Genomic DNA, 16034 nt, shown 5'->3' on the forward strand with positions numbered 1-16034 from the left:
TGAGGGCACTTGCTAGCATCCCATCCCTCTAATCTTGGTGTGTCATCCCACAACTTGTCACAGGCAAGCCTGGTATTATTCCACTCCCCTTCAAGGCTAGTTTAAAGCTCTGTCAATGAGCCTCACTGGCTTGTGAGCAAAGACCCTCTTCCCTGTTTGGGAAAGCTGAACCACATCTGACATCTGGCGTATTGGACCCTCTGTTCCCCTCAGTTAACAGGAGAACACCACATTGCAGACTGCCAAACTGTTCTTTTGCTGAATTAGTTGTATTTTGGTCAAATGACAAAGTCCAGTAGAACATTACCTAGGATATTGGTTCACATTTGTATAAAACTTGCAGTAAAGAGCATGTCTTCACTAATCTATGTATCTATTTCCAGTCGATGTCTACAAAAAACACATTTCTCTCTGAAATAAGCCCTCTGCACCATCCTTTAGCAGCCTTTGCGTAAAAACAGACCCAAATCTAGATACTGCACCTATTACTTTTTAAAGGTTCTCCTTTCCAAAACATATTTATTTTACAGTGAACTCTAATCATGGAGGCACATTAAAGTATCTTGGCACAGTACAACAATAGATTGATAGTGTCATACTAAGGTGATGGCACGATGAAGGGCTTTCTCAGCTCAAGATTTAGTGTTGTCCATAGGGTTGATCACTCTGGCATAACACATAAACTGTCAGCTGTTTATTTCTTCCACCGTATCCATATGTCGGGCTAGATTATGTGCCTTGTTAAAGAAAGCGGCAATGATCAGCAGTCAAAAGCAACAACCTTCGAGCAGCTGTGTCTGCATTTGTTTAATGTATTTCTCGCATCCTCATGCTTTCTGTGTTTATGTAAGGTTTAAAGACAGGTACAGGTTGATGAAATGCAAGTTATAACAAAGCCCTTGCATCTTCCCAGACAAGAATCTGAGATGCTTACCCAAAGTCCTTTACTTCCGCTTAGAGAGTTTATTTGTTATTCACCATCTGTCACAAATCACTGCAGGCCAAATTGTCGCCTCAGGCCTCTACTGAGTCAAATAGGAACCACACGTATGCACCCAAAACCTGAACTATACCTGCAGTCTTCAACTAGCAGTTTCCCTTCATCACTCTTCCTTCATTTTTTAAAAAACACTCCATGAATTAAAAATAGAATGAAATGCCCTTTATGATGGAACAGATATAAAGCATTTTTATAATGTTTTTGTTTTTCACCTTCCTCGTTTTAGCTAACTTGCCCTGTAACTCAGGACTTGGCCCTATCTGAAGTGTTCCAAAGCAGCTGCTTTGTTTATTTTCTTAGTCTTTTGACTTCAGCTGAATTTCCTGCTGTGCATGGCAGTAGCAACAGTTGCAAAATGAAGGAGCATAAACAAACCAAATGAGCACACAATCTGATAAGAAGACTTTGATTTTCAGATATTACTTTTTTTGTCAATCCTCTGCACAGCTGTAACAAATGTAAACTAATGCTGGCTGTTAACATAATTTGGTTTTATTTTGTGGCCTATAGCTGTAAGCACATCAAGTTGAAAAATTACTTATATGTTATTTATGTGTATCTAGGGAAAGTATGTTATTCTCCGACGGTAATATGCTAACTAGAAGTAATCAGAAAGGTTGCAACTGAATCTGTTTTCAATGAGAAGTGATGATTCTCCCTTTTGGAGGCAGCTGTTATTTAGGAGACGGAGAACTGAGTCATTATATAGAATGATTACCCTTAACAATGTTGTTTTAAATAATACAGAGTCTTTAACTGATGGCAAAGGCAACAAATTTCTAAATTCACTGAGATCTTCATCTAAGTTTGCTATGCATTCTTTCCTTCCATGGAGTCACAGATGGTAAGAGAGAAAAAAAATTAAGAAATAGTCAGGATGGCTTAATGTGTATTTTATTTAGAAATTAAAAAAAAAAGTAGACAGATTATATTTTAATCCTAATTTACATCTGAAGAATCTGAGCTACAGAGATTGAAGTGACTTGGCTATATCATGAACCACAGTTGGTCAAAGGCAAGGTAAAGCTTAGGATATCTCCTTCTCAGACCACTGTCTCAGGATTGTACCACTTTGCCAAATAATGAAAAATAATGTTACCTGCCATTTAGCATCAATTGCCAAGACATTTAGTCTTTGTTTCTTTCCTAAACACTCCTATCTCTCAACTTTCTTATTGTTCTATGTGCACCCTCATTTTCTAGTATCTGACATTTGATCCTTATGTTACCTAGCTGATTTCGCAAAGCTTGTTAGAGAAGTGGTAATGAATCTCCTGCTCAGTTGGATCAGGTTCTTGGCTTAGAAGTGAGTTTTTCCATGTGTCGCTCAAGTTAGGTGCATCCTTGCCTTACTGAAGAGATGTTTTCTGCAGCTGAAGGGTTGTGAAGTTGCACCCATAAGGGGCTCTTCTAGATATAAATTTGCTGATTTTTCTTTTAATTTTTGTTTCTTGAATTGGTTTCTCTTTTGAGATGTTAATATTTCTTCAACTTCCTGATCTTTCAACTACAGCTTAGCAAGAGGGAAGAGAAAGAACTAGAAAAACTGTCAAACTTTTATTTGGAAAGATAAGCAATTCTGTCTTAATGCCAAGGACCTTAATGGACCTTAATGCAAAGGCCCACTACTGTCCGTTAGAAACTGTGGTCTTCCTACCTTGTGTGTCTTTTTTTCCTGCAGTGCTGAGGGTTACTCACACCACTGCAAAGGCACCAGAAAGATCAGACTCATAAGGAAACAATTACCTACTCCTACAACAGTGCAAAAAACATTTTCCTATTAAAGATTAGGGTATTAACAACTGCCTGGAAAAAAAAAAACGAACAACAAAAACAAAACAAAACACACAGAGAACAGAAGTTCATTAATCTTTGCTCGCTATATAATTCCCATGCAAATTCCTTGCGGACTGCTGCAAGTGGCTTAAGTACAGTATTATAATCGGTTTCAATTACTCCATTATTATTTCTACCAGAGCAGCTACAAATCCTCTCTTCTGTAGTGGCATATAATGTGGTTAAGGGGATGTCTAAATTAAAGTGTGTTCTCACAGATGATATCGTATTAAAAAAAGAAGACTGAGTATGTGGCAAGCAGACAACTAACTGGGTATAATTTTTCAGAACAAGGTAGCGCAAGGGAGGACAGATATCTGTGGAAAGATCACAGGCAATGACAATATTCCTGTGACCACTTTAGACTGTTAAGTCAGTTGCAGTACCTTTGCTACTAATTGGAAACAAATTAGTACTGTCTGGAGAAAACAGAGAGAACATTGAACTCTAATCTCTTACCAGAACATGTCATGCATATTATCTAGGAGGTTTTCCACATTTTCATGTACAGTTATTTGTGGAGTCCTGGTTGGACAAGAGGGGTCATAGCTTGGTGTGTTGAGCAACCCAGGTTCCGATCCGGAAGTGAGCCTTGGGAGCGGCTGACACGGAACCCTGCTGGGAAGGCAGAGCGACGAGCTCGGGACACTGGAGAAGGGGGAACGTCACCGTTTCCTGCCACACTGTCACTTCCTTCCTGCCACGTTGTTGTTTCCTGCCACAGTACTGTTTTCACTTCGAGATGCAGCTCTGCACCAATCACAACGAGTTGCAGTAGTTTTCCCTATATATGGATTGGGGGTTTAACCATTTAGATGCTGTAATAGTTTTGCTATATAAACCTTGTTTTGCTGACTAATAAAGGTGAACGATCATACTCATATTGGGGTCACATCGTTACAACGGATCCGTAACCCACGCCTACATTTGGTAGCAGAGGATGGACGGTTTACCTGCAGGAGTCCCTCGGTCTGCGGTGAGCAGCTAGAGAGGGGGCGTGGGAGCAACGGCTGGGAGGGTCCTGCCTGGGTGCGAAAGCGCAGGGCAGACGCAGACGGCCGACTCCCAGGAATTTTCAAGCCACACTGGGGCTGCCTGGCGCAGCTAAATTTTAACGTGGAGGCCGTGGTCGCAGGCATGGAGGTGGATGCTGCGGCAATGTTGCTAGTCGGTATTCTCTCTAAGAGAGGAATAGATGCAATGGCAAACCAACTCATGAAGTTGATTAAACTGGGGCAACGATGGGGTCACTTTGCGGATACCCCGCTACTGTTTTCCGTCTCGGAATGGCAAGAGTTAGGAAAGACGATGTGGGAAAGGACAATAACGGGGGAGGACAAGGAGGAAAAGGAGATAAAAGCCGTCCGCGAGCTCTGGCGAACAGTATTACACACTTTAAAAGCCATGAAAGCTGAACAAAAGGTGGCGTGTGCTGCAGCTCAGATGCTAGCTCTGGAGCCCGGGAAAGATCACGCACCTAAGCCTGGGACATTTTCGGGCTACCTGCCATTAGAGGGATGACTGGGATCACTTGTAACACAATTGCCGAGATTCGAGCGAGTGCAGAGTGCGGTTCCGGTCTCGGCGTAGAGGGGGGTGGCCCACCGGAAGTTTCTGCCAGAGACATCAACTCGAAATGCGAGCTGGACGTGATAGTACGACCGCCCCCAGGGAGCAGGGAGGAGTCGGGCGCGGAAGTGCGACTGTCTTTCGGACGAGGGGAGGAGCGGCTAGTACCACCCCCAGAGGGGGAGGGAGAAGGGGTGCAGCTTATGACATCGGCCCCTCCTGGGGCGTGGCCTGCAACATCGGCCCCTCCTCTCTATCCACCCCTGCCACATTCCAGCGAGGCGTCTCCACTCCCGACGCCCTCTGATGGCAGCCAGAACGAATTGCAAGGAGAAAAAGCGTGCGATCTTTTGCAGTTAGTTTTGCAGAGTCTTCAAGACATGAGCTCGCAGTTCCAGCATATGTCAATCGTTACCAGCCCCCCCCACCGGGAAAATGAGGCTTCCTCTCCGAGATGTTTAGCTGGGCCTCCGGCACCGATCACACCTACCCGCTGGAGCAGTGTTATAAGAGATGCCATCCTAGAGGGACAGTGGGACGTTGCCACATCTATGGGAGGTACACAAGCCTTAGCCTGTCCTGTGGTACAGGTTAATGGACAAAGCAAATGGGAACCACATGACTGGAAGATTTTGCAACAGGCCCGTAGCACCATAACACAATATGGGATGAAGTCTGAGGCCACTGGACAAATTGTTACCTGGATTTACTCCTCTGACCTGATGTGTCCATACGACTGTCAAAGTTTAATGCGATTGTTACTCACCCCTACTCAGTTCTTGTTGTGGGGAGCAGCGTGGACACAACGGGCTATGGATGAGGCGATGCGACATCGGGACCAGCAAGATCCTTATCATGGAGTAACAGTGGACATACTTACCGGACAAGGAGTTTATGCTAGCCTGGAATGGCAATTGATCTTCTCCGCCCATGTGCTTCAATTGTCAGCACGTCTTGCCCTGGAAGCTTTCTTTGCACTGCCTGGTTCGTCCGCTCCATCTTTCGGAACTGTAGTGCAAGGAGCCACTGAAACTTACAGCAACTTCATTGACCGGCTGTATAGTGCGTTAATGAATCATCCAGATTTAAATGACGAAAGCAAGCAGCAAATGTTTCGTGTGCTAGCCTTTGACAACGCCAATAAGACTACCAAACAGCTTCTGGCAGGTCTGCCGAGAGGGGCAGGAGTTGAAGACATGCTGTCCAGGGTCGAGAGGGCTGGAGAACACAAGCAACAGGCGACGGTCGCTGTTGCCGTGCAAGGCGTGGTCAGAGAAGTTGTCCAACCACTTGCAGCTGCAGTGCAACAAAACAGTCCTCTGCAGGTGCAATTGTCAGTCCGCTGTATTTGCTGTCGGTGTGGGGAAAAGGGGCACGTCAGACCTTGCTGCCGTGGTGCCGTCTGGTGTGAGAAATGTCAAAAGGATACCCATGCCGCAAAAGTATGTTCGGGAAACGAGAGGAGGAGCGCGGACAGAGGCCGCGTGTGGAAACAAGTCAATCCTTCGAGCAAAGCAAGAGTTTTTCACAACAGCCTCAAGCTGCAACCAGAGGCAGCTTGGGAATCGACTTGGCAACCACAATAGACGTTGTCCTTAACAACACGACCGTACATGAGATCCCTAGCAATGCGGTCAGGCCAAGGATTAAATCCAACGGCAGAATGAAAGGACTTTTAGTGGGACGTTCTTCTGCCGGCGTTAAGGGACTGCTAATTGTTCCTAAGGTTATTGATGCAAAATATGTGGACCAGATTCTTATTATGGTCCATACTCTTTGTCCTCCTTTGTTTGTTCCAAAAGACAGTAAGATAGCGCAGGTTCTAGTGATAGGCAGCTCAATCGACCATTCTTTAGCAAAGACTTCCCATGAAAACCGAAGTCTTGATTCCACAGACCCTGCAGTTTGTTTTACTACGAAGATGGACCATCGGCCTAATATGCGCATTGTGTTGAGTCAGAGAAATGCATCAGTACAAATCTATGCCATGCTAGACACCGGAGCTGACATCACAATCGTAAGTACGGGTGTTTGGCTGGAGGAGTGGCCACTAAGTGTTCCCACAACGGCTATTGCAGGTGTGGGGGGACACTTCGCTCCCATGATGAGCCAATACCCTGTGCAAATAACTTTTCCTGAAGGGCAGGAGGTCAGTTTAAAGGTCTATGTCATGCAGCTGCCCGAAACTCTTTCAGCCCTAATTGGGCGCGACATTTTGAGTCAAATTGGAGTTGTACTAACCACTACCCCTTTTTAGTTATGGGCACTGGCGAGCAGTCGCCCAACCCACCGCTTAACCTGGCTTTCCAACGAACCCGTGTGGGTTGACCAGTGGCCCATGATAGAAGAGCGACTGCAAATAACAAGACAATTGGTAGCAGAACAACTCGCTGCAGGCCACATCAAGCCTTCAGTCAGCCCATGGAATACCCCTGTTTTCGTCATTCCGAAAAAGAGCGGCAAATGGCGCGTCTTACATGACCTACGTAAGATTAATGAGTAGATGCAACCCATGGGAGCTGTACAACCTGGAATGCCATCACCTGCTATGCTTCCATCGGGTTGGCACGTGATCATTGTGGACCTAAAAGACTGCTTTTTCACTATACCTTTACATCCGCGAGACACTCAGCGGTTTGCCTTTTCGATACTGGTAACCAACAAAGCAGCACCTTCAGAGCGCTATGAGTGGGTTGTCTTGCCACAAGGCATGAGAAGCTCTCCCATGCTGTGTCAACTTTATGTGGCTTGGGCCTTAGCTCCACTCAGGGAGCAATGGCCGAATACCATCATTTATCATTATATGGATGACATCCTCTGCTGTCAACAGGAAGCGTTCAGTGACGATTCCTTGACACAGCTGAGTACTCTTTTAGCCAGCAAGGGCCTTGTTATTGCCCCGGAAAAGGTTCAGCAATCTGCACCATGGAAGTATTTGGGGTGGCGCATCTCTGACGCTAAGATCCAACCACAAAAGGTGGAGTTAGCGACAAATTTGCGCACATTGACTGACGTACAGACTTTACTTGGAGATATCCAGTGGGTGCGCAACTGTGCTGGTATTTCCAATGCTGACATTGCACCATTGACATTACTACTACGTGGCTCACATTCCAGCACAGCAGTCACCCTATCACAGACGCAGCAAGCAGCTTTGCAACACATTGTACAGAAGCTTCAAACAGCCTGGACTGCTAGGCGATTGCTAACCCTACCTGTTTCCTTGCTTATTTGTAACCCTGTAGAGTCACCATATGCCCTTGTTTGTCAGTGGCAAAACAAGAAGGGGGAGACTCATTCCTGTACAGCATCGTTGAATAGTCCTGATTTTGCCACTGACAAGCCTATTAGGGGCGATGATATATTTTACATACTACAATGGGTGTTTTTAAGTGTGCAGCCGAAGACTAGTACACAGACAAGATCAGAAGCTGTGGGAGAGCTAATCAGAAAAGGTAGGACGAGGATAGTGGAAATATCAGGGGAAGAGCCGCAGGACATCTGTATACCAGTCAAAGCAACAGATTTGGAATGGTGGTTGAGGCATGCTCTACCCATACAGGAAGCTCTGTTAGGCTATGATGGAAGGATACATTCCCGACAGCCGAAAGGGAGATTGTGGCAGTTCTTGAAGCGCAATCTATGGCTTGAGAAGTCCAGAGTTCAGGAGAAGCCGCTGGCTGAAGGAATCACAGTGTATACAGATGCAGGCAGGAGGCTGCGTAAGGCAGTTTGTGTTTGGCAAGAAGGGGGCCAGTGGTGTCATCGTATGATACAAGGACAGGATGGAGATTCACTACAAATTTTAGAGGTGACTGCCATGGTCTGGGCTTTAACTAATTGGTTAAATGAGCCTTTAAATGTTGTAACTGACTCCCTTTATGTAGCCGGGATAGTGCCTCGAATACCGGATGCCTTGCTTAGGGAAGCAGTCAATCCTAGATTAGGCAAGCTGTTTATCCAGTTGCGGACCGTACTGTCTCAACAGGCCGTGCCTTGTTGTGTCATCCATGTACGTAGCCACCAATGGGATCTGGGACTAGGGCACGGCAATCAGATTGCTGACAACTTAGTCAGTCCCGCATGCCCTATGCCTCCAGTAGACAAATTTCAGCAGGCCACACAGAGTCATGAGAATTTTCACCAAAATGACCAAGAGGTCTGCGAAGGCAATTTGGACTGACAGAGAATGAGGCTCGTTATATTGTACAGGCCTGTCCTAAGTGTGGAAACCAAGGAACAGGTATAGGCCAAGGGGTCAATCCAAAAGGACTGCAGGCACTTGCGCTGTGGCAGATGGACGTCACGCACTTCTCCAAATTTGGGCGATTGAAGTACGTGCATGTCACAATAGACACCTTTTCGAAAATGATATGGGCCACTGCTTTACCTGGGGAGAAAGCGCAACATGTTTGTAAACATCTGCTTTCATGTTTTGCAGTGCTGGGGGTCCCTGAAGAAATTAAGACCGATAATGGACCTGCCTATGTCAGTCAAAAGCTGAGATCATTCTTGCTGACATGGGGAATTAAGCACACCACGGGAACTGCGCATTCTCCGACAGGGCAAGGCCTCATAGAGCGTACTCATCGTGTGCTGAAAGACTACTTAGATAAACAGTGAGGAGTTGAGACAGAAGCGCAATCAAGGTTGCATAGAGTTCTTTTTACTTTAAACTATTTGTGCCTTATGGGTGATCAGGAGGCACCGCCTGTTGTGGTGCATCACCAGAACTTAAAATTCAATAGTGCAACGACTTTACCGCGGTTTAAAGTGATCTATAGAGACCCGACTACTGGAGAATGGGCTGGACCCGTACCAGTGATATTTAACGGTCGAGGTTATATGTGTGTTTCCACAGATCGCGGTCCAGTCTGGGTGCCTAGCCGAGCCGTGAAGCCTGCTTTGAATCAGCAAGACCAGTTAGCTGAGGAGCAACAAGCAGACTCTCACGAGCAGAGCAATCAAGTAGAAGTAACCTCAATAGAGGAAAGAGTATATAAGTGGTTACCGGGAGGTACTTGTCACCGATACCACCTGTGATGTTTTGTAAGATCTGTAAGCCTCGGGTTTTATGTAATTGTTACACTTGCTAACCATAGCGGCGGCGGCGAATATCGTTTGCGAAGCATCGGTGTAATCACTGCCTTTAATAGGGCACAGCATAGCTCGCGCTTTAATAGTTACAAAGCTCAAGACAAAAGGAAGCGATGCTTATCTCTGTAGCCACTTGAAGTAAGTAAAGTTAGCAAACCAGAGAGTTAAAACCTTAAGGGTAAGTAGTTCTTTTAATATAGTTAAAGTAAGTTAGTGCCTGCTTTTTGGACCGTCCCCAAAGCAGAGGGGGAAAGACAAGAGTGCGATGCTTACAACAGTTTTGAAGGGAATGGCAGGAAAACGAGTGATTACCCTGTCAGCCGCGCTCTTTACATGTTGTCAGATTATAGTAGGCGAAGAAACCCTTTACCGCATTGAGCCCCGACAAAATCTATGGGTTACCTGGGCGAACAAAACGGGCCAGTCAGCATTTTGTTTGTCTCTTGCTTCCGCAACAGAACCTTTTCGCACCTGTCTAATAGGGGTACCTAGCTATAATGTTACTCATTTTGCTAATTATAGTGCAGGCAGATGTACAAAGGAGATTCAAGTGAGTAGTTGCAGTGCCAAGCTCACACAAGGTCTGAATCGCACATTGCCCTGGGATCCTCAAGAGCTGAACTTGCTAGGATCGATGAGGATTAGTAACACGACTAAAAACTGGACTCAAACTTGTTTTGTATTTGCAGGGCCTGCTATTGCTAGGCCTAACCTTCGCCTTTTCTTCAACCAGTCAGGGTGGGTCAATGTCACTCCAATTGCTTCTTATTATGACTATCAGGGCCACTCTAGAGCAGTCACCTTTTGTGGCACCAATGATATGAACAAAAGAAGCCCCCAAAGTCTGGGCGCCTACGGGATGGAAGGTGGTTTTCCCTTGTGGAATAATGCTACACCTAAAGCCTTGCCTCCTGACGTGTTTTTAATCTGTGGCGACAGGGCATGGCAAGGAATTCCTCGTAACGTCTATGGTGGCCCGTGTTACTTAGGTCAGCTGACATTGCTAGCTCCAGATCGACAGTGGTGGAAGAAGGTAACAACTCATCCCAAGCGAGGTGTTACGGGACTTCCTCCTAACTGCGATGATCGAATCACTCTCCCAAGTACCACCAAGAGAGTATTTCTGGCATTATTGGTGCCCGGTGCCGCCACCGGCGCAGCGTTAAATTAGCTAGGGAAATTGTCATGCTGGGCAGAGAAGCAAGCCAGTGTTACCACAAAAGTCTTGCAATCTCTGCTAGAAGATCAGAGTAGTCTACGACATGCGGTATTGCAAAATAGAGCCGCAATTGATTTTTTACTGCTGGCCCAGGGACATGACTGTGAAGATTTTGAAGGCATGTGCTGTATGAACTTCTCCGATCATAGTAAGTCCATCCACAAGCAATTACAATGGCTGGAACAGCATGCCAATCAAATACAACAAAACCAGGGATTTTTTTGATGGATTTCTCACCTCGCTCTTTGCTAATCTGCCCGCTTGGCTTAACAGTTTAACTGTAGATATTTTGCGCATATGTATCGTGTTACTTGCTGTTGGAATTATAATATGTATTTGCTTTAGCTGTCTTAAAAAGGCTCTCTCCAAGATGACGAAGCAAACCTGGCTTGCTCAAAAACAATAAGGGGGAATTATGGAGTCCTGGTTGGACAAGAGGGGACATAGCTTGGTGCATTGAGCAACCCAGGTTCTGATTAGGAAGTGAGCCTTGGGAGCGGCTGACACGGAACCCTGCTGGGAAGGCAGAGCGACGAGCTCGGGACACTGGAGAAGGGGGAACGTCACCGTTTCCTGCCACACTGTCACTTCCTTCCTGCCACGTTGCTGTTGCCTGCCACAGTACTGTTTTCACTTCGAGATGCAGCTCTGCACCAATCACAACGAGTTGCAGTAGTTTTCCCTATATATGGATTGGGGGTTTAACCATTCAGATGCTGTAATAGTTTTGCTATATAAACCTTGTTTTTGCTGACTAATAAAGGTGAACGATCATACTCATATTGGGGTCACATCGTTACAACAGATCCGTAACCCACGCCAAAAGTTATTATTTTTTTCTTAGCCTCTGATTACTTCATTTTGCCTCTGGGGTTCCACTTTTAGTCAGACAGTAGTCCTATTTGCAAATCTTGAACTGCTTTGAATAAATTAAGTACGTTAATTACTGTACAGGTAATGTCACTTTTGATAACTGCAGGGTTGTGTTTTGGAAGTTTATTAAAATTTTTTATCACTTCTTGTTGCCTCTGTTGGATGTCTACTTTAAGAAAAGTGTTTGATCTGCGTATATGTCATGAGCTTGATATTTTGGAAATAGCCTGTCTGGATCTATCCATTTTCATTCAAATTTTTATGTGTGTGGGTAGAAGACATTTGCATAAAACTCTACAATTCTGTTGTATAAATGTTTATTCAATAAGAAATTGAGCAATAATTTAAAAAAAAATCATGCAATATTCTTATGCAGTGTGATAATGTGGGTGTAACTGTGTGTGTCACAGCATAGGCATTATCATAGAATCATAGAATCATAGAAAGATTTGGGTCGGAAGGGACCCCTAGAGGTCATCTAGTCCACCCCCCCCACAGTGAGCAGGAACACCGCTAAATAGATCAGGTTGCTCATAGCCCTGTCCAACCTGGTCTTGAATGTTTCCAGGGATGGGACCTCCACTACCTCTCTGGGCAACCCGTTCCAGTGTTTCACCACCCTCATTGTAAAGAATTTCTTCCTTACATATTATCATGAAGGTGTATGAAGCATAAAGTTGAATGTCTACAAAAACCTTGAATGTAGTCAACTCTTAACTCTTTCATCCTTAGAGTACTAAATTTTAAGCAGAAATGGTAAGAGAGATGCTAGATGGATGAACTGGAAGGGAAAATATTTTAATTCACATAGTGATGAAGCTACTGCTCTGTAAGTATCCTCATTATAGTTTTCCCATTCTAGAAAAATCTTGTCTACGCAGCCATCCATTACAGAGTACATATTTTCACCAGAGTTGAGCTCTCTGACAGGAGTAGAATGCATCAAAGCAAGAACGATGTTCTTGGCATAATCACAGAATCACAGAATCACAGAACGGTAGGGGTTGGAACTGACCTCTGTGGGTCATCTAGTCCAACCCTCCTGCCGAAGCAGGGTCACCTACAGTAGGCTGTAGAGGACCACGTCCAGGCGGGTCTTGAATATCTCCATAGAAGGAGACTCCACAACCTCCCTGGGCAGCCTGTTCCAGTGCTCCGTCACCCTCAGAGGGAAGAAATTCTTCCTCATATTCAGACGGAACTTCCTGTGCTTCAGTTTGTGCCCATTGCCCCTTGTCCTGTCACTGGGCACCACTGAAAAGAGCTTGGCCCCATCCTCCTGACACCCACCCTTCAGATATTTGTAAAATTTATAAGGTCCCCTCGCAGCCTTCTCTTCTTCAGGCTGAACAAGCCCAGTTCCCTCAGCCTCTCCTCATAGGAGAGATGTTCCAGTCCCCTCACCATCCTTGTAGCCCTCCGCTGGACTCTCTCCAGTAGCTCTTCATCTTTCTTGAAGTAGGGAGCCCAGAACTGGACAGAGTACTCCAGATCAGGCCTCACTAGGGCAGTGTAGAGGGGAAGGAGAACCTCCTTCGACCTGCTGGCCACACTCTTCTTGATGCACCCCAAGATACCATTGGCCTTCTTGGCAGCCAGGGCACACTGCTGGCTCACGGTTAACCTGTCGTCCACTAGGACACCCAGGTCCCTCTCCACAGAGCTGCTCTCCAGCAGGTCCGCCACAAACCTGTACTGGTGCATGAGATTGTTCCTCCCCAGGTGCAGGACCCTGCATTTGCCTTTGTCGAACCTCATCAGGTTCCTCTCTGCCCAACTTTCCAGCCTGTCCAGGACATGCTGAATGGCAGCACAGCCTTCTGGTGTACCTACCACACCTCCCAGTTTGGTGTCATCAGCAAACTTTCTGAGGGTACACTCTAACTCTTCATCCAGGTCGTTGATCAAGAAGTTAAACAAGACTGGGCCCAGTACTGACCCCTGAGGGACACCACTAGTTACCGGCCTCCAACTGGACTCAGCGCCGCTGATGACAACCCTCTGAGTTCTGCCATTCAGCCAGTTCTCAATCCACTTCACCAACCACTCATCCAGCCCATACTTCCTGAGCTTCCCTAGGAGGATATTATGGGAGACTGTGTCGAAAGCCTTGCTGAAGTCTAGGTAGACAACATCTGCGGCTCTCCCTTCATCAATTTCAAACTCTGAGCTTTTGCAAGTTTAGCTATTTATGAAAGGATTGACTGATTTTTTTTCAGGGCTTTGTGCATGTACACTTGTATACACATACACTGATGTTCACATGTCTGTGTGTTCTTATTTGCTGAATGGTCACAGTTATTCTCAGAAAATGTATTTGTTGATGCATTGGCAAAGGTCCTCTGTTGGATTAGGATTTCATTTTAAGTTGTTCTTAGCCATTATAGGCAGAGAATCTTGCTGGTGTCAAATGAGGTTGATAGCAAAGGTGTAATTAGTGCTAATTACTCTTCTGTTACTTTTTTATTTTCCTTTGCCTTATGTAATTTTTAGGAATGTAGAAAATATCCCTTTAAGAACAGAACTGAATTTAGTAATTTATTGTTCTGATAGTCTTGTTACTGTTTGGAGAGACGGAACATAAAGTCATTTTATTAAACTTTGCAAAGAAATGTAACAGGTTGTTCACTATGGCAAGGGAAACTACTATAAATAAAATAAATGTTTCCTTATTTTTGGATATTTAACTTCAGACAATTTAGGTAGAAAGTTATCAAAAAGTGAAACTTGAAAAATCAGAAACACTATTTGTAAAATTGCTCTCATGGTACACTCAGTTGAAATTCAGTCTTATTTTGTCGTTATGCAATATGCATAATTTCCAAAATAAACTCTTAAAGATAAATCAGATAATTGTACACTTAACAATGAATGCCTCAGTGTTTTATACCAGTGTAATCATCACAGACATATCTTCAGACAAAATGTCTGGGTGCCAGAAATCTTATTCAAACAGCTGAAAAACACTTGTTATTTACTATGCAAGCAAGTAAAATGGCAAGTTAGACAGCTACATTAATATTAATATATCAGTACTTTACAAGGACAATTAATACAATAAAACTAAACTGAAAAGGCCTTCTTTCTACACCTGGGGCCAGGTTCACAAGTGGTCACAATTCCTTTGCCATGAACAAGAAGTTTCATTAATTAAAGCCAGGAAATTCCAACTTTTAGACATATTGTTTGAGACCTTAACTATGCTAAACCTCTGATTTCAGCCATTAGATTTTATGCATGAAGGATTATTGCTGTCTGAGATTTTATCTTTACAGCATAAGGCTTACCCTCCTCAGCAAACTGGTGAAATCCTGTATCAAAATCTTGCTAGAAAGTCACATTTTTTTAAGGACAGTAGGAAACCCTTTTGGAAACAAACTAGGTTTGGGCATTCTTTCTAAATATTCTGCTCAAAAAATGACTGAGTGATTTGATTGGTATTATATACCTTAAATCTTCATCTGCATTTCCTTTCATTTATTACGTATGGGATTTTTCCAAAGAACTACATCTTAGTTCAGAAAACAGTGGAGTCCTTACTAAGATGTTCTGGAAAATTTGAAATAAATGCCTACTTTAAAATCAGAATATTAGACAATGACAATTGCTGGACTTCCTAATGGATAAAGACTATCATACCTTAATAAAAATACCTTACAAAAATAATTATAAGATAAATTTTAAAGGGCTAGCACTATAATACAGTTGCATTGCTGGTCCAAAATCTTTCCTGTAGCTTTTTTTTCTTTTTTTTTTTCTTTTTGTTAGAAATAAGATTACTCCTAGGAAGCGAAGGATCAAAATAATTGTTTTGAATTTGTTTATCTTTTTCCTACAGTAATGATATCTCCTAACATGATGTGGGGCTTTGAGCTTCTCACATCCTAACCCTTGTACGCCACACCTCTAGTGGAATGGATGGATCTTACACTGACGAGTGCCAGGTTTTCAAACATTTTTTTTGTTTTCTTTCCCACGAGTTTTGTGAGTGCTGTTATGTTTACTCATATGCTGCCCAGACAGCAAGGGAGCTCGTTTGATAGACACTCTCTCTTCTCTCCCCCCAACAGTGTGGGGGTGGATTCCCCCCCACCTCTGTTTTTATATCCCTTTTAGTGTCTTCCTCAAAGCTAATCAGGTCTGTCAGAGAAAATAAGCTGCTAGAAGTACACATCAACTTAAATAACACAGTGAAAAAAGGTTTTGCTTCTTTTTTCCCCCTCCTTTTTTGCACCATCTAGTTTCTTATTACTGTCAAACTTTGATGAACACATACTCGCCACAAACACTTATTGAGAAAGTTTCCCTTTAAAAATCATTACATGAATCAAAGCTATTTACCCTTAATTTAGAAAGTGGATTTTTTTAGACACCTAAAATATGTTGCTTTTTGCTCTGTAATACACATGTTATTACTGACATTGGTCAAATTTATGGATA

Source organism: Opisthocomus hoazin, chromosome 7, assembly GCF_030867145.1.
Source record: "Opisthocomus hoazin isolate bOpiHoa1 chromosome 7, bOpiHoa1.hap1, whole genome shotgun sequence".
NCBI classification, from domain to species: domain Eukaryota; kingdom Metazoa; phylum Chordata; class Aves; order Opisthocomiformes; family Opisthocomidae; genus Opisthocomus; species Opisthocomus hoazin.